The sequence below is a fragment of the Drosophila bipectinata genome, chromosome XR, assembly GCF_030179905.1.
Source record: "Drosophila bipectinata strain 14024-0381.07 chromosome XR, DbipHiC1v2, whole genome shotgun sequence".
NCBI classification, from domain to species: domain Eukaryota; kingdom Metazoa; phylum Arthropoda; class Insecta; order Diptera; family Drosophilidae; genus Drosophila; species Drosophila bipectinata.
This window is the reverse complement of record NC_091735.1, coordinates 23,280,910-23,307,296: the sequence shown is the minus strand read 5'-3', so window position 1 is coordinate 23,307,296 and position 26,387 is coordinate 23,280,910. Positions and strand designations below refer to the sequence as shown.

General features: G+C 34.6%; 1 long non-coding RNA gene across 1 annotated transcript in view; it reads right to left on the bottom strand.

The window, feature by feature from the left end:
- The window catches only part of LOC108125290 (uncharacterized), a 74,840-nt gene that overhangs the window by 36,637 nt on the left and 11,816 nt on the right, over positions 1-26,387 (bottom strand). The window contains exon 2 of the long non-coding RNA XR_001773281.3: positions 2,514-2,602. This is a non-coding gene — a long non-coding RNA (uncharacterized lncRNA). The remainder of the gene's footprint in view (positions 1-2,513; positions 2,603-26,387) is intronic.

Genomic DNA, 26,387 nt, shown 5'->3' with positions numbered 1-26,387 from the left:
AGTAAAGTTTGAAAGTAATTTATTAAACAAACTCTTAAGACTTTCTTGTAAAAGTCTTTCTTTCTTATAAAAAAAAATAGTTAAAAAAAGTTTCCTAATTTTCTTCCAGTGCACATTTGGTGTCTATTTTGTGGAAATGATTTTGGTGAGACCTGGAAGACAGTTACAAATGCGTCAACATTGTTGCTCTTTAGACTAAACCAGACTTTTCCTTCCTCCAGCCAGCCATCATGCCACCCAGCCAGGACCCCTACCCCTTCGTGGCAAGAACTAAGGGGGTACTGCAATGTAAGGTAAATCGAACTGACGCAATGGCGTCTTGCCTGATGGCATTCACTTTATTTTCGGTCCTTCCTTCACCAATTCTCACGTTGTTTATTTTATTTGTTCAATATTTTTCGTCCTTTTTCTGTCTGTCTATTTCCTTACTCTGAAGGTTGTAGACTATTTTGTAGCAATTGTGTGCGAATATGTTGCAATTTGATTTTCTATTATCGAATAATTTGGCAAAAAAGATCATCAGGGGCAAAAATAAATTGGTTTGCCAAATGAAATTTCTTTCTATTGCAAAGATTTGGAAGATGTGGCATTTTTGACATTTATTTTTCGGGAGATTCTAAGAGAGTTTGAAATTTGATTATAAGGAAATAAATGCAGAAAAATATAGGAAACATAAAAATATAGAAAATAGCAATACGAGTATATGGAAACTATAACTTCGTTTAAAATTCAAATAATTCAAATTAGTTGCGTTATTTTTTGAATTCTGCAATAAAAAATTTCTCAAAGTAATAAATTTAAATCGAGGGCTCTCCTCCTCGATTCTTAAAAGGTTTACTTAAATAAAACTTTTCCCATTTCAAAATCTAGTAAACATTAAAAATACCCCTTTCATCCTCGATTCCCATAAGGATTCTTTTAAAGAAACATAAAGTATACAAAAATTAAATTAAATAAAAAAATATATAAAATAGTGCCCTTCTCTACGATTCTCATAGGTTGTAGTTAACAAAATAAAATGTGTGACTAAAAAAATAGTCCATTTTTAAATAAATTAACAAAATTTTATTCTTGTTCTCAATGTTTCAGTAGATAGCATCCTCCCTTTTATAATATTAATCTCCATTTGATTGGCTTTATAGTTTTTCGTTTTTTTTGTATTTAAGGGATAACTGATTTTATATTCAGAAAGGACTGCCCTCGGGGGTTAAATTCCATTTAAAAATGACTGTTAATTTTGGCTTGTTAACGGTTAACGGGTATACTGTATAACGATGTAACGAAATGGAATGGAAATTCCTTTTCGTCAATGTCATTAAAATGCCAAGTCAAATGTGATTTCGCTGCCGGGCGACTGGAATGGCGATTGGAAATTGGAAATTCGAATGGAAATGGAACTGAATTCAAACAAAAGCCAACCTGGAGAGTGACTCGAGACCCGAGCAATGAAATCTCTGCGCCAAACAAAAAAAAAAATCAACAACAACAAAAGGAAATACACACAAAAAAACAAAAAGGAGGTATAAGAGTTTAGAACCAAAGGGACACACAAAAAAAAAAATTGTTTGAAATAAAAGAAAAAAAAGAGTAGAAATTGTAGCAGCAGAGGCGGCCCGTGGAAATTGACAAAAGCAAACGAAATCAAAAAAGGGAGAGACAATGGGCAACAGTATTGCATATTGATTGCGAGCGGCAGCAGACCTGAAACTTCCCAGCCTCTACAGACCACCTCTGGCCCACTGGCAAGAAAAAACCCCTTTTTCAGACCAGGCTAGCCCCAACCAGCCAACCCCTTTTACGGCCGCTCCTGCTCACACACTAACCTCTGGCAAATCAAATTGATTTGGAAATCCTTTTGGGCAGCTACGAATGCAACGGAGAGAAAGAGCCGGAGATACGGAGGTAATACACTGAGAGAAAGTCACTTCATTAACTGCATAGAAATTTTTTAAAATGATTTTCCTTTTTTTTGAATTTTTTTCGGGTTTAAAAAGTAGTTAATAAACAAATTGCAATAGTTACAACAGGAAATAAATAAATAATTGATTTTAAAGACTTTTAGAAATAAATTAAATATATAATGAACAGATTTTATATCATAAATATTTAAAATAAGCTAGGAACAAAAATATTAACAGAAACTATTAGCTAACAGATCCAGCGGTACAATCTATGGCAGCGTCGTAACACTACTCTTAAGAGAAGACTGTTGTTTGAAAAAAAACGATATTTTATCAACAAAACCTATTCAAATCCTTGGGAAAATGTTCTTTTAAAAACGATATTTGAATTTAAATGATCAAAAAATGTATAACAAATTAAAAAATGTGCCATAGCTTTTACCAACAACTTATATTTATTAGATGTCAGATATACGTGTTATATGCTTCCTACTTTTTTTTTTTATTAAAGGAAACAAAAGATATACCCTCCTCTTATTTTGAAATATTTCTAGAATTTTTCTTTCTTCACAGTCATAGAAATCTAATTACAAATTTTATAATTTAACTTACCGTTTTTGATCTTTTTAAACATTTTTAAATAATGTTGGAGTTTAAATCTTTGTGTTTTAAAATAAATCAAAAAGTCTCTTAAAAGTTTCCTAAAAATGAGACAAAATAGATATTGTTAAAATTAAGTTTCTTACAAAAATTGAGTACTGAAACCATTAAGGAAAAAAATAAGTAACTTATCACGAAAAATGTGGTAATTTTTTTTTACCAAAAATCTTTTGTTCAGTCTTATAAAATCTGAATAGTTTTCTTGAAGTGTACTGCTGTGTAGGTATGCAATGTCATGTCCCTCGACAACTGGAAAAATGTCAAGCCATTGTTGTTGTTGGCCGATACGCTCCGCTTCACTTCGCTGTGATGTGATTTTTGGGCATTGCAATTTTCTAAGCGGCTTAAAGGTGTTCATTCCGAGTCATTGACTCGTCAGCTTCCCCCCTCGTCACCAGTATACTACAGTAGCCCCCCCTTGCAATTTTGGTGGCTTAAATCACAATAAAATAAAAAAAAAGAGAGCAATTTTACAAAAAAAAAAATTCCAAAAATAAATAGTAAATAAATTTTGGGTTTCAAAATAAAATAATATATTAAATAAATTAAATATTTAAAGGTTCTTAGTCTCAAAATATGAATTCTTTTCTATTTAAATTTCCTTCAGAAATACTTCATAAAATCCTACCTCATCCGAACCTTAAAACATAAATTAAATTGTTTTACAATTTTTTCTCTTAATTTCCTTGTTTGACTTTTTCATTAATCTTGTTTTTATTTATATTTTTTTTCGAAGCCCAGACACAACAGACCGCAAAAGTATATTTAAAATACTGTAGACAAGTGTAAAAAGTGGCAAAACGTTACGCGGTTGCATTCAATCGTTTTGTGGTTTGGTTTCCTCGCTGAACCCAACGCTTCGGCTACCCATCTCATCCCATATTGTGGCTTGACAATTTATAGAGTTTTCACATTTTGTACAAAAGTGGGAGCTGGGCACAAAAAAATATACATACAAATATATTTAAAATAGGATATGGGAAAGTAACCATGAAAATGGACAAAAAATAATTAGAAATCGTCTTGCAGCAGGCAACAAATGGAATTTTATGTCAAAGCCAAAATTTATTTATTATTGTCCATTAAACTGTAACCTAATATATACAAACATAAAATACAGATGTATGTTGGATGTTTTGGAAATAAATTTTAGATGGCCCTATAATGGCAACAGGGCGTATTAGTAATATTTAATGAAGAAACTATTTATTTGTTTGAAATCATGAGCTTTTTGTAAACTTTTGGTCTCTCTTTTTAAATATTTAAATTAATTTAAGAAAGAATAAAGAATAAGAATAAGATTCACTGGAAGATAGTCATTTTTTTAAAACCTTGATTTAAAAAATTTAATAAGACAACTTTGCGTATGAGTAATATTTCAAAGACAACTATTTATTTTCATGCGTTTGATTTTTATATTCTTTCAGAGGGTATTATTAAAAATTATTTTAATGCGATTCTTTAAAGTCAATAAGCTCTTTTTCAAAAAGATACCTATTTTAAGATGTATTTATGTTAAAGAAAAAATTGGCAATGGGGCGTATGGATAATATTTGGAAGGAACAAATTTGTTTTTTTTTGCATTTCTTTAGTTTTTTTTTTTTATTAATTTTAATGAGGTTCTTAATAAACTTAATAAGGGTTAATAAACGTTTTTTATTAAGAACGTAAATAAAAATGTAATTAAGTTTAAAGAAATAAAAGGGCAACAGGGCGTATGAATAATATTTCTAATAAAACTATTTAATTACTTGCTGTATTTATTATTTTGTTCACTTTTGGATTAAATTTAAAAAACTCTTCTTTTTATTTTATAATGCATTTAATTTTAAATTTTTCCAACTCCTTATATTTTTTCTTATTTCGCCTAAGATCTATTTAGGTTTTAAGAAAAAAGTGAGCACCACTTTTAATAAAAAATATCTCTATAATTATGAAACATAAAACTTAATCCTTAACCATATTTCTATAGCCCCTAGAACATTTAACAAATTACCTTATTATCCTTAAAACCCTCTTGAAATCCTTTCAAAAATGTATTTTTTTTAATGAGAAAATTATGAAAGTCAAAGTAAAATACTTAACTGGCTAATTAGTCAAAAGGAATGGAAAGAATTTGTTTACAAATGTTTGTCGCAAATAGATAATTGGATCCGTGAAACCAGCAAGTGACATGGCAAGTGGATGTGGCAGAAGTGGCAGCCGTGGCAAGGACTTGCGCGGCACAGGGGAGGGGGAAGGAGGTGTGTGTAAATGCTGTGGCAACTTATGCCACACACGTACCCGAAGCACTTGCTTAATATGACATGTGGGTGGCGGGCGGTCGGGCTAGAAGTCCTGCCGCAGACAGGATCTCTCCAAGGAAGTGAGCGAGCGAGACAAGTGGTGCAGAGGAGAGGAGAGGGGAGAGAAGCCGGCATAGCCGCAAGTCAGGAGCAGCTGAAACCCCATCCAGAAGATGAAGAGAGAGAGAGACGACAAGGACATCGCCGTCTTCTGCCAGGCCGACACCTTGCTACCTTTTTGCATTTCCAAGCCAACCAAAAATCCCACACACACCACCCGCCACCCACCCCCAAGAATCCTGCCACAAGGACTCGAAGGCAGAAAAAAAATATGACAGATCAATTAGGAAGCAAGTATTTACACAGTTTCTTTGAAGTTTACAAAAAATAATTGATGAGGAATTTAGGTTTTTTAATTTTTTGTTTAAGAAATTTTTAAAGAATCTCTGAATTAATTCTTAAATAATTTTCTTAATTAAATTGGTTTGAAAAATATTTTTATAATTAATCTTTAATGGGAATTAAATTGGAATATTGAAAGCAAATCCAAAAGTCTCCTGTAGACAAAAATTATAAAAATTATTCAGAAAAAAACAAGAAAGGAAAGCTAACTTCGGGCGGAGCCGAAGTTGATATACCCTTGCAGCTAAAACCGGATATATATCGCAAACATCGGATATAGTTGGCCGATCCTTATGATTACATCATAATAAAACCAATTAACTAAAATAAAAAATCTAAAAAAAATGTCCCAAACTTCTATCTTCAAAAACACGAAAGTTGGGTCATTTCCGATCGTTCAGTTATATGGCAGCTATAGGATATAGTCGGCCGATCCTATTGAAATTCGGTAGGATGGATCAACTGGCCAAAAATATAATCTGTATTAAGTTTCAGCTTTCTATCTTCAAAAACACGAAAGTTGGGTCATTTTCGATCGTTCAGTTATATGACAGCTATAAGATATAGTCGGCCGATCCTTATGAAATTTGGCATGTCGTAATGTTTTGCCAAAAATAGCTTTCCTGTAAAATTTGAACTCTCTAACTCTAAAAACACCAAAGTTATACCATTTCCGATCAATCCGTTATATGGCAGCTATAGGATATAGTCGGCCGATCCGGGCCGTTCCGACTTATATACTGCGTGCAAAAGAAAGAAGGGTGTGTGCAAAGTTTCAAGACGATAGCTTCAAAACTGAGAGACTAGTTCGCGTAGAAACAGACAGACAGACGGACAGACAGACGGACAGACAGACGGACAGACGGACAGACGGACATGCTCATATCAACTCAGGAGGTGATCCTGATCAAGAATATATATACTTTATAGGGTCGGAGATGTCTCCTTCACTGCGTTGCACACTTTTGGACAAAATTATAATACCCTCTGCAAGGGTATAAAAATCGGAGTGTTTATTATACCCTTGCAGAGGGTATTATAATTTTGGTCAAAAGTGTGCAACGCAGTGAAGGAGACATCTCCGACCCTATAAAGTATATATATTCTTGATCAGGATCACCTCCTGAGTTGATATGAGCATGTCCGTCTGTCCGTCTGTCCGTCTGTCCGTCTGTCCGTCTGTCCGTCTGTCTGTCCGTCTGTCTGTCTGTTTCTACGCGAACTAGTCTCTCAGTTTTAAAGCTATCGTCTTGAGACTTTGCACACACCCTTCTTTCCTTTGCACGCAGTATATAAGTCGGAACGGCCCGGATCGGCCGACTATATCCTATAGCTGCCATATAACTGATTGATCGGAAATGGTATAACTTTGGTGTTTTTAGAGTTAGAAAGTTCAAATTTGACATGTGAGCTATTTTTGGCAAAACATTACGTCATGCCAAATTTCATAAGGATCGGCCGACTATATCCTATAGCTGCCATATAACTGAACGATCGGAATTGACCCAACTTTCGTGTTTTTGAAGATAGAAAGCTAAAACTGAATACAGATTATATTTTTGGCCAGTTGATCCAACCTACCAAATTTCATTAGGATCGGCCGACTATATCCCATAGCTGCCATATAACTGAACGATCGGAAATGGTATTTGGTAGAAATATCAACTTTCGTATTTTTGAAGATAGAAGTTTGGGACTTTTTTTAGATTTTGTATTGAAATAAATTGGATTATATATTCCTATTCCCATAAGGATCGGCCAACTATATCCGATGTTTGCGATATATATCCGGTTTCAACTGCAAGGGTATAAAAACTTCGGCTCCGCCCGAAGTTAGCTTTCCTTTCTTGTTTTACATAAAATATTTAAATATATTTTTTTGATTTAAATTTAATCAAAAGTGTATTTATTTCTTAGACATTTTTTAAAGAAACTGGTATTATTTTACAAAAGTGAAGTTTTGAAACAAATTCTAATTTAAAATTAAAATTTTAAGCCTATTTCTTAATAAAAATAAAAAAAAGAATTTACATAACTAAATATTTAGACTAAAATATATTATAAAAGAACAATATTTTTTTAAAGAAGTTTATTTATTTATTTTTTTTTTTATAAATTAATAAAATATGCATCTTGCGACATCCACATCCAAGTCCTGGCCATAAACGAGCCAAGTACTCGTCACCCGCCACCCTCTACCCTCTCTATTCAAAGATTTGCCACCCACCCCCACAACCCCCTCTTTTGCATCCTTCTTTGGCAGGATCTCAGGCTGCTGTCGTTGCTGTCGTGAAGGTGTCGTGTTGAACATGTTAGGTGTCTTGTCGCTTATCATGTTAAGTGGGTGCACCCACGACTACGTGCCCAGCATGTGAGCGGAAGGGTGGCATTTTTCCCAAGTCCCACCAAGATCTTCTCCTTCTACCCGGGAGAGGGGGGTCCTCCGCCATGTGTCTATGGTAATTTTCATAGAAAATATGTAAAATTTTGCGAGGCACAGACAGACTGACAGACAGACAGTTAAAGAAAATAAAACAAGAACAGAGCAAGTGGGGAAATTAGCAACAACATTTGCCACTCATTCGGGGGACTAGAAAAAAAACACTACGAAAAATATGTGAAAATGTCTATATTAAACATTCAGAAATTAAACAAAGCCTACAAAAATATTCTCTAAAAAATCTTTTCAAAATAGAAAAACATTTCCCAATAAAGTAATTAAATTAAATTTAGTGTTACTATTATTAAATTATTTACCAAGAAAATGTATATAATTGGTTTTTGGACACCAAAAATGAGAAAAAAATAAATTAATAAATATAGAATTTTTATATTTTAAATAATTTTAAAAACAAATCTTTATCGAAGTTTAAACTCAAGATACTCAAGTTTGGAACTATAATCATTAAAAATGTTACATACAATTTTTAAAATTTTTTCTTTCCAAGTCTAAGTATTTTTCTTTAAATAAAAAGTAAAATTTTATTAAAATATTAAATATAATTTTTTTTTTCCTCCCCGTGTACTGTTGAGGATTTTGCTACTTGGATCCTCTGCCACTTGGCCTACTCCTGGCAGCTAATTTCTTTTTAAAGTGCTGCGACTCCCCCTCTGTCTCTGTTTCTCTTCATCGCGGGGTGATGCGATGTGGCAAGCTACGGTTATGGTGTGGCATGGTATATGGTGTGTGTGGCGGCAAGGCAGAGGGTATAGAAGCGGTGTTTTTGTCGCTGCCTGATGCCTGGGACAAGCTCATTTGCACCTCATTAAATGCTGCCACTCGACCTGATGACGACAACAAGTGGAAGAGGCACTAAGAAGCTGGAGACTGTGACGGAGACTGAGAAATCAGTGCCCCAAAGAATACACTCGAAACACAGAATATAAACATATTTTTTTTTTTCGCCTCCCCCTCCTGAGTGTTTGAAAGGCAAGCGAGTGGAATGGAAAAGAGATGGAGAATATAGAGGGGTTTACTTTTTTTTTCACCTTCCTGCAAGAATGTTTACAACTCGCGGGCTTTTGCCACAAGGGGTGGCAACAAGATGTAGGTGTGTTTGTGCCCCCAAAGTTGTTGTGTCAATTGATGTGATTTTTTTTTTGAATGGCCTCCAGAAAGTGGCTGACAAGCACTTTTTAAGAATGATACATCTTAATTAGCCAACTAATTCTTTAAAAATAAAATAAGTAATAATTATGAGAGATAAAATGTCAATTGAAAATGAGTAGAGAAGAGGATATGCTGGCAATTAGAGGCCATCATGGTCGTGGATTTAATTGACTTACTCTGACACTTGGTAATTCTAGAACAATGGCCACACCACTTTATCGTCCGCCAGTGTGGCAGCAGCACCATACTTTGCCCTCAATCCCCGGGTTCGCGTTGCCCATTAAATCAAATTAAGTTAATTTGCCGCACTGCGCACACAATAACGTCATCACACACACAGGAGGAGTGTAATCCCTTGGCTGTGCCACGCCCCCATACATCCTGCCCTCCTGCCTGTCTGAGGACTGCTAATAAACGTCATCGATGCATTGATGCATGCCAATTAGCAGTAGACAGACAGGAGCAGCAGCATCACCATCACCATCAGACGAAGGATGGCAAAACTGAAAACAAGGACATCGTTATGGAGCTGCATCCTCATCCTCATCGTACTCCTCCCTCCCCCATATCCTTACCCACTCACTATATCCTGACAATGTTGCTGTCTCATCTTTAGCGAGTGCAGCATAAAAACTGCAACGCAACTGGAATTGCAGCAGCAATTGCCGCATTAATTGCAACTGTCAGCCGCCCGTGACCCGCTTAACCCTTGACTGCCCTCGGGATATACTCTCACCCACACTCTTCAGCCTAGCCAGTCCTTCTCCTTCACTCTTGTTGCCTTTCCAAAAATCAATCATCCGTTTCAGCTTATAAAGTGCCTTCTTTAGTAAAATGACTTAAAAAAGCAATAAAATAAAAATATTATATTTGCTATTTAAGAATTTAATTAAATTTATTATTTTTTTTTTTTGTAATTAAAGAAAGTTTACATAACCTTGAGGCCACTAAAAAAAAAAAAGAGCCTCGTAGTTTCTTTTCTCAAAACCTTTAGATAAATAGGCCTAAAAATAAAATATAGCTTAAATTTTTTAAATAAATAACTAAATGAATTCGTCTTAAGTATTATCTTTAATTATCATTTATGTTTTTTAGCTTTTGGAATTTGTTTTTAGAAACTATGGATATTTATGAATAATTTATTGATATTTTGAAGTAATAAATAAGTAACACCAAGAATTCAATAAAATTATTTTACCAAAATATTCTTCACTCATAACTGATGAATAATACGAAGAAAAATTGAATAAATCATTTTAAATATCTATAATATTTTCAAGCCTTTCAAGGCGACACTTTCCGTCCACCAAACTATTATCCTTTATGTTCCGTTGATATTTATTTAGATTTTTGTTGTTTTTTTTTTTTTGCCTTATCCTGGCTGGACGGAGGATAAAATGAAGATCATCCATCAGCAAATCATTGACCATCAAAAGAGTTATTGTCCCGGCAGAGATTGTGCCTTATTTTACGTACTGTTTGGGCCATTTCTTGCTTTGGCAGTGGGGTCGACGGAAGGGGGCTTTAAGTGTTTGGCAAACGGGAAATGTGTGAGAGAGTAGAGTGTGAGAAAGTTTCGAAAGCAAATTTCCCCGAGGATGTAAGGATGCGAGGAGATGGAGCTCTTGTCCCAGATCCTGGCTCCCATTTTGCTCCTTTTTTCCTTCACGCTGCTGTCGACTATAAACGTCATCGGAATTCCCCAAAGCCATTAAGCGCAAATGTATGCAACACCCAAGCCAGTCCCAAAAAAAAAAAAAAAATAGAAGCTTCGAAATATATATGTATATAGAAGAGGAGACTGGAAAGCAAAGAAGGCGATATAACTGAAAAATGTGAGCTGGCATTCTTCTTCTACGTCTCTTGTCCAAAAAAAAAAAAAAAAGGAAAAAAAAAGAACCCCAAATGCCCCTCCAATCCTTGGCAACACTTCATTAGCCATCTTCGCAGGACGAAAAGGATATGGCTGTGGAGAAAAGCTAAAGCAAGTGGCGGACTGAACAGCGAATGGCGAATGGCAGGACCACCCTACTCCCAATAATTTCATTTTGCAACACTATTGGCTCTCGCCTTGAACTAAAAAGTAATTTCATTGATTACCAGCGAGTCCTTGCGCGTAAAGGATAACAAGCCAAGTCAACGCGTTTGCCAAACGAAAGGCAGTAGACTTGGGAAAAAACATGATTCATTTTTGGATATACTTTATTAGATATATTATCGATTGTTATATATAATATTGTATTTTTATTATCCGTAATTATGATGTATTAAAATTAAAAATGTTTATGGATTATTATCGAGGATTTATAGGCGTTTTGCAGCAAGAGATCAATATTTATCATCAGCTATTTATCGATTGTTATCGATTATTGGTAAAATTTACTCCAAAAATTTATTTTATAATTGTTCCCAGTGTAAAAACCAACCCATAACCAAACCCCAACCGAAGCCAAGCGAGCAACGACACCAGCCACTTGGGATTTGGCAGAGGAATTGCTATTGGTATTGGGAATGGTTAGGGTTTGTGGTGGTTAGGGTATTGGAAAGAGTATTGGATATGGTATGGAGATGGCACTCTATTGGCATACCAGCAGCTTGCGGTCTTCGGGGGCGTTTTGGAGAGAAAGGAGAAAGCGAAGGGAATTCATTCATTGTAGCCTTGGTAAGTAGCACTTTCATAAGCAAACACAACGAGCGAAAATCAAAATCGTAAAACGTTCGATTTCTTAAGTAAATCAAATGAAAATAAAACAAATCGTCAATAGATTTCAAAAGAGACGGACATATGGAGACAGTGGTTAGGAATAAGGAGTATGGGATTAACAAATAAAATTTGTTTTTTAAAGGAAATCAGATAACCAAAAAATATATAAGGTTTCAAATTAACAAACGATAAATTTCGATTAATTAGAGATATTTATATATTTTTTTATCAATTAATCATCGATAAAGCATCCTTAGTCCGAAAAATAGGAAATAATCGTCGATAGTAAAACGATTTATATCGATAACTATCGAAATTAATTTATATATTTAAACAATAATGAAGCAAACATTTAAAATTGATTCAACTTTGTTTAAATATTAAAATTTCTCATTTATTTTGAGACTAAAACCAGTGTGACCCCACTTGCATAGATAAAGGACTGCGTCGCCATGTGTCATACCCTCCGTCTTCTTTTCTGGGAGTCACTTTCCCCATCGTTTTGAATGCCCTTTACCCATCACATCAATAAACCTTGCCCGGCAATCAAAATGCCATGCCCCCTGACCCACTGGCGGCCCACAAAATGAATGATTGGATCAATGACGATGAGTGACTATCGCATGGGGGGTCAAAGGTCGAAGGTTTGGGCATACACATAGGGAGGGAGTTGATTTTGCCGGATATCTTTGTAACTCGGAATTCATCCACTCACAGAAAGCGTTTAATGGTTTTGTTGCCGTGGGAATCGTATCCAATGTCCTTAATGATAAGTTGCCACTCACCCCACTACCCGTCCCCTCTTTCTTCAGGTTCACCCCTGGTGGGTTTTCCGCTAACAGTGAAAATTAACTTATCAAACATACATTACAGACCCAAAGTTAACATTAACAGCATTAACATGAGCACACAACCGGGGACAGGATTCTTTTTTTTTTTTTTGTATTTTTGGATGGGCAGGGGATTCCCCAAAAATTCCTACACCTTGCTTGGTACACTAACCAAAAATAGGGGTTTATCGTTGGTAAAATAAAAATGAATAAGAAAATAATAAGATTTTCTTATAAATTAATTTTTTTTTTTTTAATTTGTTCTGATCCTGTTATGTTGTTAGATAATTTATTCTTAAAAATTTTACTCTTTATTAATTATTTAATTACAAATATTATTTTTAGGTGCACTCATGTTCGGTATTTCCCCTTTGGCCTTCGACCTCAACCTTAACTAATGGCTGAAAACGTTTTCTCCAAATTCCCCAAACAATTGAAAGTTGCTCCGAGATGCTCTCAGGACCCAAGTTGCTGCAAGGAAATTCCCGGAAAAGTAGGCAACAAAAAAAATCCAAAAAGAAGGATGTCGGAAAGGAAAGCACGAGCGGAAACTATGGAGCCAGAGCACACACATGGCCGGGACAGAGTCGCCTGGGGCTGTTGTTGGCCGCTGATTGAGTTGGAAATGGAGATGGAGATCCAGGACCAGAACCAGAGGAACCCCTCTTCAAGCTTTGGATAAGAAGAGAGTTGAACCAGGAACACTTCTCTTTGAGGTCTGAATAATGGATACGATTGGAAAGGTAAGCTTCTATGGTAGTTACTTTTTATTAAAAAAATATACAAATAAATTAATAAGAAGTTATGTATTTTATAAGAAATTAATAGAAATATTTTCTGAAATTTTCTCTAGCTTATTTTCTTGCTTAAAACCTGCTATTTGAAAGTTATCTTCCTTATGTTGTTTAGGAAAAAGAAAAGGAAAGTCTATAAAAAAAGGAGTATTTTAGCCCTGTTGTGCTACTATCAACCATTTGGCCAAAAACATCGGTATAAAATGATTTAATGGCAAACGCAAACGCTAACGCATTGCCGCCTTCCATTTCCATCGCGAACAATAAGTCTAAGTGCGACCAAAAATTCCAAAACAGCAGCATGGACAGCTGAACCCCCCCTTTTTTGCCCCACACACTCCCTCGCTTTGCCCCGCGGCGGTCTTCCCTAGAGTGAACTGAACTGAAATTATTGGAAAATTCATTAATAAGCGAACGGGAAATGGGAAAATTGCGCGAACGCAGCTAAACAAGAGAAATGCAAGACGCCGTGGCCAAAAGTGCACTGAAAAATATTACTGGTTGTCTGATTTTATTTCTCACATATTTTAGAAATGTATTTTAAGGAAATTTTATCAAGCTAGGGAAATAAAATTTACAATTTTAAGATTTTCAACTTTTAAATGAAATATGCATTGAAATGGAAATTAATCGCATTTTCGTTCATTAATCGAAAAATTATCGAAAATAAAATGTACATTTGTTTATCGGAGTAAAAACCATCTTTAAAAAAAAGAAAAAATTGTTTTCTAATTTTTATATATGTTTAAGGTGTTCTTTTCATTCCAGTTTTATTTTCAATCTTTTTATTTACTTAAATAAAGCTAAAATCAAAATTAAGTTAAAGTTGCAATTAATAAATAAATTTTATTTAAAAAAAAAAAGTAAGATTAACGTTTTGAGTAATTTTTTTTAATTGTCAAAGTAGTTTTTTTTATCTATTTAAAATACATACTTTTCATAGATATATAATTTATATATGCATCTTGGTATTATATTTTACAAAATATATAATTATTCATTTAATTATATTTTTCATATTGTATATATTGTTTTCATTACCAAAAAATTAGAATTATTTTTTTTGGTGTTAAAAATGGGAAGCGGAGATGAGACGATACCGACAGATAGACAGGCTCGTTTAATTGCACCCACATGGACTCACACACAGATACACACCCACACACCCAGACTCCCCCATGCATAAGCCTACGTGAGGAAACGCAACAACACTATCACATAAAGTGAGAAAAAAAAAGTTAATAAAATTAAAAATATAAACAGAAATAAATAATTTAAAAAAAAAACCTTCAAGGATATAATTTTCCAAACTATTTGGGTTTAAAATACATCATTTAATATGTAATTTTTTTTTTAGTGCATCCTCTCACACATTCAGATCGCATTGCGGGGCTTCTGTTTTGTGTTTAGGCTGCATGAATAATTGCCAATCTGGTTTCCACGCCAGCCGCGAGGTGCATTTCGCCTAAAGGCGTGGCAAGTATCAGGGGGGCGCCCCCCGAATATCACGAAAAGGGGTAGCGTAGCGGAGGGTGGGGCAGATGCTGTTGTGTAGCCATTGCCCCCACAGGATTGCCGAAAGTCGAAACGGCACTTAAATCATCAATGAATGAGTGAATGAATTTGGGTCGTGCCGGGCCAACCAATAGGCCCCAACCCTGGGCTCGGGACCGGCCCCCTAAAGAAATTCGATTGGCCAAAATGAGCAATCGAAATCGGATGATGAATGGCGGAAAAGTCCAAAATTGAATACAAATGATTCCGAAAAACAGAAAACCGAGGGAAAGACAGCGCACTGAATAACCTGGTTGGGTGTAATTCTCTTAACTCTATGAGGGGAGGGCTTAAAAGAAATATAAATCTTTGGTTTTATTCGGGGAATGAATGGGCTTAATGGTGAGTTTGAAAATGAAATACTTGATTTTGTTGATTGGCCTAAAAGAACTATTCAAAAATAGCCCGTTTGTCAGTCTTTTTTGTGGAATTTTTCATATTTTTTATAGCAGTTTTTAAAAGGGATTTTAAAAAATAAACTAATACATGAGAGAGTCTTTTTTTTTTTAAGTTTTCTTCTTAAATTATAATAATTTCTTGCATGTTTTCTTTTGCAACTTATCAGGAATAAAACAAACCTTTTTTCTAGGTTCAAGCTAATCTTTTTTTTGTTTAATTTTTTGCAATATATATGGAACACTTTTTAAAAGCCCTCTCTAAAGTTTAATTTTTAAAATTAATAAAATAATCGCCTAATAATCAGCTTAAATAGTTTCTAAATATTTATACCCGGTACTTGTAAAGAAAGTACAAAGTCTTATTATTTTTAGTAATTCATTAAATATATTATAGCCAATTAAGTTCTAAACAGATCTTTAAAAATAAAATTGCCACAAATACCCCCAAAAAAAGAACCCAATATAAACTACAAGTTATAGCATAGAAACATTAAAAATTTTTTTTTTTTTTTGGCAAGTCCGTAAATAAAAGCCTCGTCCTGATGGCAGGATGTTTCCACTGACCACTGACCCAGACACAGACAGAGAGGACAACGACAGCGACAGAAACCGAAACAGAAACAGACGCAGGACAAAACCGAAGCAGACATCCTGAATCCGCAGGATCTGCACCTGCTCCACTCAGTTTCGCCAAAGTTGTTGCCACATTCTTTTCGAATTTGCTGCCCCGTGCCACTTGCCTCTTGCAACTGCTGCCTTAAATTTTCTTTTCTTTTCTTTTTTTTTGTGTGGTTCTAGGGATGGTGGGTGGTACAAAGGTCACGCGACCGCAAAAGTATCACAATCCCCAAAAGCTGACCACAGAAACTGCTCCACTTCTGGTGTTCTCTGGGTCTGGGTCTGATTTCTGATTCCCAGTCTGAGTCTGCTAGTCTGCGCTAGTCCAGAGTCTGGGCATTGGGGATTTCCCTGGCCTGTTCCTTTCCATTTCGTGAAATCCACAACTAAAATAACTCCACTCCCAGCTACGTGACTATGAGGAGCAGGCACTTGAAGAAAATTATTTCGAATCTTTGTGTCTTAACCTTACTTTCCACCTTGAACTCTAAGAGTACCGGGTATAATTATTTAAATATTTAAATAATTACCCAAAATATTGTACAATAAAATTTTATGAAAATTAATTTCAGTGTAAAATTGTTCGCCTGACTGGAGGAAGATACTCTTCTCCGTACATATATTTTATTTGGTTTTATTGATTTTATAAAAAGGTTATATCTATGACTCTGAACTGGGAAATGGTTGGTCCAAACGAACAGAACCAAAATGCGGCCAAAAGGATGATGAGGGTAAGAGAGGAGAAAAGGGTAAAAGGAAGGGAGGAGTTGGCCAAGTTGAGGCATTTCGGCTTTTAATTTCAATTTGACAAGCAAAACAGTTGGCACTTTTTCTCTCTCGGTTCTCGGTTCTCGATTGTACGTGCAAATCGTTCTGTCTGGGGAGTTTTCCGGGTAGATTTTCTACCCATTTTCACCATCTCTCCCCATCTCTTAGCCACTCTTCTCCGCCATTACCTACATCTATCGATATATATATATATAAGGTATATATAGTATATATACTTTTATTCAAGAGATATATCTCCTATCGCATTAGAGTCGCAATTGAAGTCGGAGACGAAGACACGAACAGGACTCGACATTTTGGAATAACTCTCGGCATTTGATGATGGCTTTTGGGTTCTAAAGCCTTTCTAGACAAGTACGGCGCAAGTCGGGATTATAAGTTATATATTATATATATTTTTCATTTTTATTTTTAACTATATATATTTTTTTTATGAGAAGTTTAAAGCTTAAAGTGAGCTAAAAACCTTCAATATATTTGAGGAAATATTTTTTTCTCAAGTAATAAATAAAAATCTATCTCTGTAAGGGGTATTTAATATTTGAATCATATTTATTTTGTTTTTTATTCACATCTTATTTAAGAATCGAATTATTTAAATGATTATAAAGTCTTAAAGTTTACAAAAAAACTAAATTGTATTTAAGTAGTTACCATTTTTTAACCAAAATATATAATATATATTTTTTCCATTTTCTATTTAAATCTTTATTATTATTTCTTTCTTTCCTTTTCATTTATTTGTATTGTTTAGCAAAGAACCCAAAAAAAAAACCCCATTGAATATTTAGATGTAGTATGTATTCAATAAACCCTATATAGGTCTTCCGTATACCTTTCATCCAGAATATAAATTATCAATTGAGCGAAACGGACTGTCTGTGTGCTGCTGAGTTTTCCGTACCGGGCCGGGCCCATGCCGCCCATGTACGTGCGTTTAAATCTTCGATAACTTTTCCGGCCGTACGTGACTAAAATGCAAGGCGACCTATAGAGACTTCCAAATGTCCAAATGGCTTTCGATATGAGTGTGGGCTGGCATGGGTAGGGATATGATTTCCAAAAATTTACTAAGACTCTAAAACTAGCAGACTCACAGACTGGTATAGGTGCTTTTTTTTTCCTCTCAGCTTTAAGTTTCTTTAAATTAAGTGCTAAATGGTCGAAACCCATTGATTTCCAGGTTATATGAGTTTGTACTTATTTGGCGAGGTGTCCGACAATAAAATCAATTGAAAAAGGGAGATTAAATGGAAGAAGAGAAAGGATCAAAATACCATATTCAATTGGCTGGCAAAATTAAAAAAAAGGTGAGTCTAATAAATTATTCAAACTTTAATTATTGCAGGCTTTCTTTTCTGTAATTTCAATTTTAATTTTTATTGAAAATGAAAAATGATTTATTAAAGAAAGCAATTTATTTGGGAATTAATAAAGAGTATCAATGCACTTTACTTTTATTGGAAGAAATTGTTATAAAATATACATATAAACAAATAAATAAAACTATCCATTTCTAAGCTGTCCAACCAGAAATATAAATTCAATTTAGCATCAAGACACTGATAAATCAATGATTTAGTTTTTGCCATTCATTCATAAATGCAATTTATTCGATTTAATGCCAAGCATTTAAAGTTTTCCCTTTTTATTATTTTATTTTTTGTCTAGTTAATCGTAAGAGGATGAAAAAGTATTGAAGATATATGTATGTATGTTTTTGTGAAGCTATAAAGTCACCAAAAACTTCCGTTTTCGAATTGAAGATTTTTTGGTGAAAACTTTGCAACTTCCCAGCTTGTTTCCCGGATATATGTATGCCCATATATTTTTGCCTCCACCTTCTAACCAGTTTTTGGACACAGCTGGCCATTAAAAGCAATTTCTATCCCTTTCTATCAATGCAATCTATTTTTCAATACACTAATAAATATAGTTTTAGTTTTAAAAAAAATTTTGTATTAAAGTGTGACCTTGTATAAAGAAAAAATATATTAGAGAGACCAAATGGCTAATAAAAATTAAATTATGTCTATAGTTTTACTTTAAAAACAGGTATTAATGTGATCAAATGTCTAAATATCAAGAATAGTGTGACCCAATCGCATAAAAATCTTTAAAAAATATAATTGTTTAACAAAATATGTTCCTCATTTTTCCGATAGTGTATTTTTTTCCAGAAAAGCCAGGAAAACTATGGAAGATAGCCTGCAGCAGATGTATGCTTCGTAACCCCCCACTACTACTTCATAGTTCTTAGTCTGTTTTTTTTTTTTCGCCTCACATATAGCCTCCTCTTGGTGTTGACATCTTTGTCCCCTTGTATCCGTGTATCCTGGGGGCCAGTATCCTTGAGTATGGATGGGGAAATGCGAAAGGAAAATGTGCAAGGAAAATGCAATGACAAATAGGCGACAAAACGAAATGAGAAATATCCAAGGAAGATGGCTAGAAATGCTCGAAGAAGCAAACGTTCCAGCTGAGATTAGAAAAGCATTTGTTCCAATCAAAAAGCCAACAAAAGCGAAACAACATCGCCAGAGAGATGAGATGGCGATGGCGATGTAGATGGGGATAGGGAGCCATAGAGACAAGGCCATAGAGGTCCTTCGTTGTGTCCTTTGGCCAGGCTGAACAAAATGAAAGAACAAAGGACAAATGTGTGAAGATAAACTGCCGGGGCACGTGAATGTGGTTGTCTTAGTGATGGAGGAGATCTAAAGGAACTCTCCAACGCAACGGCATGGTAAACAAAAAAAAAAATGGTAATACAAGACACGACAAAATGGAGGAAAAAAATAAGACAAAGCCAAGTTTCAATTAGTGTTTGAAAACTTAATTAAGCCATAATAGCCGCAGCTATGCTACAGTCTTGTCAAGTCGATGCATAAATAAACGAGGGGACATTTCTCTTCTGAAAGCCAATAGAGAAGAGGACGAGAAAAAAAAGAAAGATAGTTTGGAAGCCACTTAGGCCACTGCATAGAAATTGAAAGATATATTTACTTGGTATTGTAATCATATAATAAGGTGAATTAAGCAATATTTGGGTTTTATAGTTTTGAGCTTTTATAATTTTCTTTTGCTTTTAAAAGTTTCAATATTAATACTTGAAAAATAATTAAATTTATAACTTTTTTAAGGATTACTAACTTTAGTTAACTAATCGATAATATCTAACTTAACACAGTTTTCCTTATATTTTTTAATAACTCATTGTATTTTATTCATTTTCCTTTAATATAAAAATCCTTTAATACAAGGTTAAGATTAATATCCTGTTTTTCTACTTTTTTTCTTTAATTTAAAATCATTTTTCCCATATTATTTGTAGTTCTTTGTTAGTATTTGAAATTTTTCCCTATTAGTTAGTCCCTTTTATTCCTTATTTCTCATCGCTATTTATAATCTTCTGTACTATTACTATAACCCGTACTATTTATTATTTATTTTTATTTTTTTTTTGTACTATGTATTTCCTTATTATTCCTAAAAATTGCCCTTACTATTATTTAATTTCTTCCTATTTTGTTTATTATTTTCCTTTTTATTTCGATTAACAGAAGGTATAAGCCTTCTACAAAAAAAAAAGAGAAGAAACAGAAACTTCAAGCTCCAAATGAATAGCCAGTTGACTATCCAAGTTAGCCACTGAATGAATGAATGAATGAGCAAGTGATTGAGTGAGTGAGTAAGTGAATGAGTGACTAAGTGAGTGAGTGGAATGACTGGCAGCGGACAGGATGCGGCCGGCGTTGTCATTGCCATTCTCCAGCTCATCTGCATCTTAACTCCTGCCACACCCAGTCTCTCTTCTCTCTCTATTCACCTCCCCCCTCGCTATTGTTAAATGCATGAAAAATAGCTGACACGGCAATCCTTCAAGGATGCATCTGCCCATCCGATCCTTCCCTTCCGGCATCTCCTCCTGCAATTCGTCCTCTTTTCCCTTCCTCCAACTCACTCAGTCACTCACTCACTCTACTCCACTACTCCCCTTGTTTCTAGCCTTGTGCCGTAACTCATACGCCGTGTTGCCCGTTGGCAATTTATGGCCACTGGCTGCAAATGAACAAAGCAGGTAGCCTAATACCTTGCCTGCCCTTTGCCTTCTCTTCGGTCCCTCGAAAACTCGAAAAGACACTGGAAAAAAAGATTGAGAAATATCTGTGATTTCTCAAGAAAGAAAATATTCAAGAACGAAATATTAAAGATTCAAGAAATATTTTGAAGAATTGGAAAATCTTAAGAATTGTTGGAAGTTAATTTTTTGTTTACCATATTTTAATTTAAAAAATTTTAGGTAATAAATTTTTATAATTTTAAAGTTTAAAATACTCAATTTCCAAAACATTTTCATTTAAAAATTAAACTAATTTTATATTTTATTTGTGCTAATAAATATACATCAAATAACTAACTAATATATTTATTATTTTAGTGTAACATTTTCTTAATATCTTTGTCTTTTTTATTTTTTTAGTAAACAACTCGTTTGACAAATTGCATTGACGCCTGTTTATTGAATTACAAGGACAATGGCCACAGGACCTGAGAGGATAGGGATAAAGATAATGATTAAACCAAGAATGAGCCTTAGGACTTAAGGCTAACGAAATTTGAAACCCCACATTTCTTCCTATTTTCCTATTTTTAAGGGCTTTAATAAAAAAAAAATAAACTAGAGGAAATAATATTTTTAAAATGAAAATAAATGTTATTAAAATAATAAAAATCCAATGGAATATTTCAGTGGAAAGGGAATATTTTTTGTTCTTCTCAATTTCCACCATAAAGGTGGGGATAGCTCCAAGACCCATCTATACAATTCTCCTGAAACATCCTTCGTCCTTGGGCTCGAATCCTTTGGGCTGGAATAGCCAACGTGATTCGCATCCATCGAGTTAGCCACGTGAACGGCCACGAACAAATGTGCCGCATTAAATGCAAATTGCTCTTGTCGCACCTGAGGCGCCTTTTGTCCATCCTGTCCATCTCAGTGCCAGCCCAGCAGGCCGAGGACCCTCCAACTGCCATTCTCAGGCACCTCTTAGCCAACCAACTCCCATTCCGCCCCTCGGCACTTTCATGAGTTATGGGCTTTCTGCTAATTAAGGAAAATCACGAGGAAATTGATTTGAATGGCGACGCCAGCAATCAGGACATATCTTCATCAATTATAAGTCCCCGAAGGGGTCCACCATCTTTTAAGATTCGTACGACGATTTGCAACCAAACTGCATCAAAATATATAAACTATAGGCTATAAACGGAGGCTATATCATTGTCAATTCCTATCCGATTCTTAAAAGGGATACCTTAAACGATTCGTGGATCGATTCTCCATCGATCTGCATCAAAACCTAGCAACAAAATATTTTTTAGATTTTTTGTCAAATTTTGGAAAAAATTCTGGAAAATGCATGGGGACCCAGTATGGGCCAGGTCGAAGGCTATATCTTTGTCAATTCCTATCCGATTCTTAACAGGGATACCTTTAACGATTCGTGGATAGATTCTCCATCGATCTGCATCAAAACCTAGCAACAAAATATTTTTTAGATTTTTTGTCAAATTTTCTAGGGGGTCCCCTGCAAAATTCTGGAAATACATGGGGGCCCTGTATGGACCAGATCGAAGTCTTTATCTTTGCCAATTCCTATCCGATTCTTGAGAGGGATGCCTTTAAGGATTTTTAAAACGATTTTTTACTAACCTGCATCAAAATATAGCTATGGATATTTATTTATATTTTATAATTTTTTGACATTTCCCGGGGTCCTTTTATTTTATTCAGTGTTTATTATATATTTTATTTAATTTATATTTTAAATATCACAATTATTCTGAAATGATAGATACTGCCCCGAAAACTAATTGTGGTTGGAACTTTTTCCATCTTGTATTTGTGATACATATTTTCTTGTCAGCAAAAGCTTCTCCGACAGATTTTCATTATTTTCAACCTTTCTGCGCGGACGAAGCCCCCAAGCGAAGCAAATCGGATCGAAACGAATCGGAGGGAATCATTTATTATACATCAATTGATTTACTTAAATGTTCTAATCGGCTTTACTTAATTGTCCTTTACCACACCATTATTCCCAGTTAAACTATTTGAAGCGAAAATCGTTGTCGAACAAAAGAAGCAAATCGGTTGCCTACTTTCGGGCTGCGTGAGCTAAACCGCTTTTCCTTTTTTTTCCCATTTTCTTTTTCTGGCTTTTCCGTGGAAATGGGAATGGAGAGAGTGGGTGGGAATAGAAATGTCTTAATAACCAATAAACTTTTGTTTTATTTATTTGCAAATAAACCGTTAAATCAGCATAATAACAATGGGTGTGAGGTGAGAGGGAAATTAGCGCTTCGCCCACCCGCCGGCTTCCTACTTTGGCGGTAATTGAAGTTTTGAATAGTAAATGGCATGACCTCCTTGGGCCACGACACCCCTCTGCAGGGCAAAACAATGGCTTATTGTTTTAGCCCTAAAGGCCGGGAGGAGTTGGTAATACATCGGAGGTCAGAGGTCGCCCGGCTTGGTGGATGAAATTAGAGCGGGGTGGGGAAAAATGGTGAAAAAGCGTATCGTTTGGTTAACCCCAAACGAGGATTATAACTAATAGTATAAATAAAATTAAATGGTTACTCTATAAAAAATGGGTAATATGTGTTTATATTTTATGTTTAATTAAATTTAATAAATTTTTTAATTAAATTAAGAATTTAGATGAGTGAAATTTAAACAATTAAATGTTTAAAATAATCAATAGTTTCTTTTTGAAACAAAAAAGAACAAGTATGTTATTAAAACAAATAATTTTAAATAAAAGTAAGGTTTTTTTAAGGTTGAATTCTTGGAAAACACATATTTATTTATTGTTTTTTCAGGAAATAAAGTTTTTAAAATGTTGAGTTTTTTTTCAATACTATAAATTTTATTTTCACTTTTATATTTGTCTTCTTCTCCTATTTTATACATGTCTCCTTAATATTAAATATTTAATAATTTATTTTTGAAATATTTTATATATCCTACATCCAATTTAATAATTAAATGAACTGCAAACTGTAAATATTTAAGGGTATATTCGAGGCTCAATCACTAGCCATCCGAAGGGCAGGGCATAATAAAAATATTTGCACAAATGCCAAGGAGGCCCTCCCTCAGCCTAGAAGGACGACAAGGGCAGGGACAGGAGAAGAGATTGGTTGCTAAAAGGACCTCTTGCTTGAACAGGACATGAACAGGTCCTGACGCTGATTGTGTGCGGCTCACGTAGTCGAACCGCAATAAATATTGATGAGCACACAAACACAACATTAAAACATTGTGCGTAAAACGGACGAGGTCCTACAACAGGACCTCCTTATACACCTACACAGACATATGTGTGGCCACGCCCCTTCCCCTAACAACCGCCTCTAATTTGTCTTGGAGCCGCAGCAACAGTTAAAGGCAGTAAAATTTAATAACAATAATAATGCTAGTCCAGGAAATTCGAGGACTTCGCTTTATTTTTATGCCAATTGCTGTTTTTTTTCAGCAAAGAAGGATAAACGGGGGAGTGGGCAGGATGGGGGGCGTGCCAGGAAAGGTTAGACGTGAAGGTGAGGTGAAAGCTTTACGGGAATGGCCCTCGACCGGGCCAGGAAAATATATTAAATATTTACAGCCACAAAGAGGAAAATATGTCTTAAATTACACTCCAGCCAAATCATAGCAAAATGGGTGGATTGTAAAGTTTGCCCATAAGGGGTAGGAAAATAAATATAAGAAAAATAATAGAAGATGAATTTTAACAATAAAAATTAATTTTATATATAATAAGAATATTAAATGGTCGAAATGAAAAGATGAGGATAAAAAAAGAAAGAAAAATCCTATCCATTCATATGATACCCGGTACTTATTGGACTTCCCTCTAAACTCTTAGATCCACCCTCGCCTGTTGAAGTAATTGAATTGACCCAGGTGCGTGGGTGTAGGGTGTGTGTGTGTGTGGCTGTGCGTGGGTGTGTGCTTAGAGGTTCATTTAGTTGGCAATTTCTCTAATAGGTTTACACTCAATCTGCGAAGCCACATGGTTCGACTTCCCACCCCAATTTATTATTTCTGGAAAGGGGGTCCTGGTCCTGGGTCTTTTGTTTTTTTTATTCAAAAAGATAATATCTTAGAAATACCATTTCAAGATAAAAAAAATTGAAAGAGAAGCTGTTAGTACATATGGCTGGCAATTGCAGTCCAAGAGACCTTAACTCAATTAATTTGCGGCCAAGCCTGCAATTGATAATTATCGAAATAATTGATGTAATTGCTCGCGTTTGACCAAATCGAATCCCACAATCAATGTCCTCTCCACCGCAGGATACGGGATGTGTGCTCAGCATATCCGAGCGCAACACGAGTGCTCTAATTATAGGCACTGAGAAAAATAAATATATCATTAAATAAAAATTAAAAATATAATTATAAAGGCATTAAATTAAATTCTTATAAAAAAAAAACATTTTTTAAAAATGTATTTCAAAATAAATCCAAAACTTTAAGCTGAAGATTTTCTCTTAGTGTAAGGACTAAAGAGGTAAGGACCTGGACAAAAGGTCCTGGACGCTCCCTGGTATCAGGCCAAGAGTCGTCAACGGAATTGCAACAACTGGACTTGATTTTGCTTTCTCAGCAGTTGTCCTGGCAATACAGAACGGTAATCTACGCAGGATGGGTGGTTGGGATGCAGGTCCTTGTGACACACTTAACATGCAACTTGCGGTCGCCTGACACTTGTCGTCTTTGCCTGCTTAAGCCGAAAAGGACATGCCCAGATTTCCTTGCAATAAAAGAGCTTCAAAGTTAATTGGCAAATTAACTTAATTTACAATTCATTTTATAAAATAAATAAATCAAGTCTTTAATCTCTCTCTAATCTTTAATTTTAAAGGATAACCCACACGAGTCCTGTGAGAAAATCTGTGAAAAAGCTGTTGGATATTTTTTTTTTGTACTAAAATTCCTTAAAATCCCTTTTTCTTCGCCCGCTTAACTGCATTTTCTCCGAACATAGACAACAAATATTTTTTCTTCGAAAAAAAATAAAAAAAATAAAGAAAGATTTCAGTTAACAAGTTTTAGTCTCTTCATATGCTTTGACAAATCCTTTGGCTGTGGCAAGGACTAAGAATGAAATTTGTCTTCGGACAGGACAATTGCTCTGCCCTGCCTCCCACATCCTTCAATAGAGTGGTGTGTCCTGCAACAGGGAAAAATGTTGCAAGAAGAGATGAGCGGTAAGAAAAAATAAAAAAAAAAATAAATAAAGAAAAAGACTCACCATGGACGGGTAAGACGTGTTAGGAAAAAGGACCTCAGCTGGTTGTGGGCGATTCAGGGAGAGCCAGAGGGTACAAGGACAAACAGGGGCAAGGATAAATCAGGACAACATGTTGTTGCAGCTCAAAATCCTTGGCTCTGATTACAAAGTAAGCCGTTTACTTTGCTCCAGACTCTGGCTTTATACAATCAACTTGGTGTCCAAAGACACCATGAATATGGTATTATTTTTTATAGATATATACATATATGTATACTTGATATTACTTGAATAAAATATATACATATACATGTAAATAAATATTTATGAGGGATAGAATCCCTTGAGGATTTTGTTGCCAAATAAGAAAATCAGCTAAGGAAATCTATTTATTCAATTACTTACTATTGAATATTTTTTTATTATATTTTATATTTTTTTTCTTTATTTTTTTATTGTTTGGTAGAGATACTTATTTTTCTTTTATATTTTAATTTATCTATTTTTTATTTAAAAATAAAAAGAAAACATTCTTTA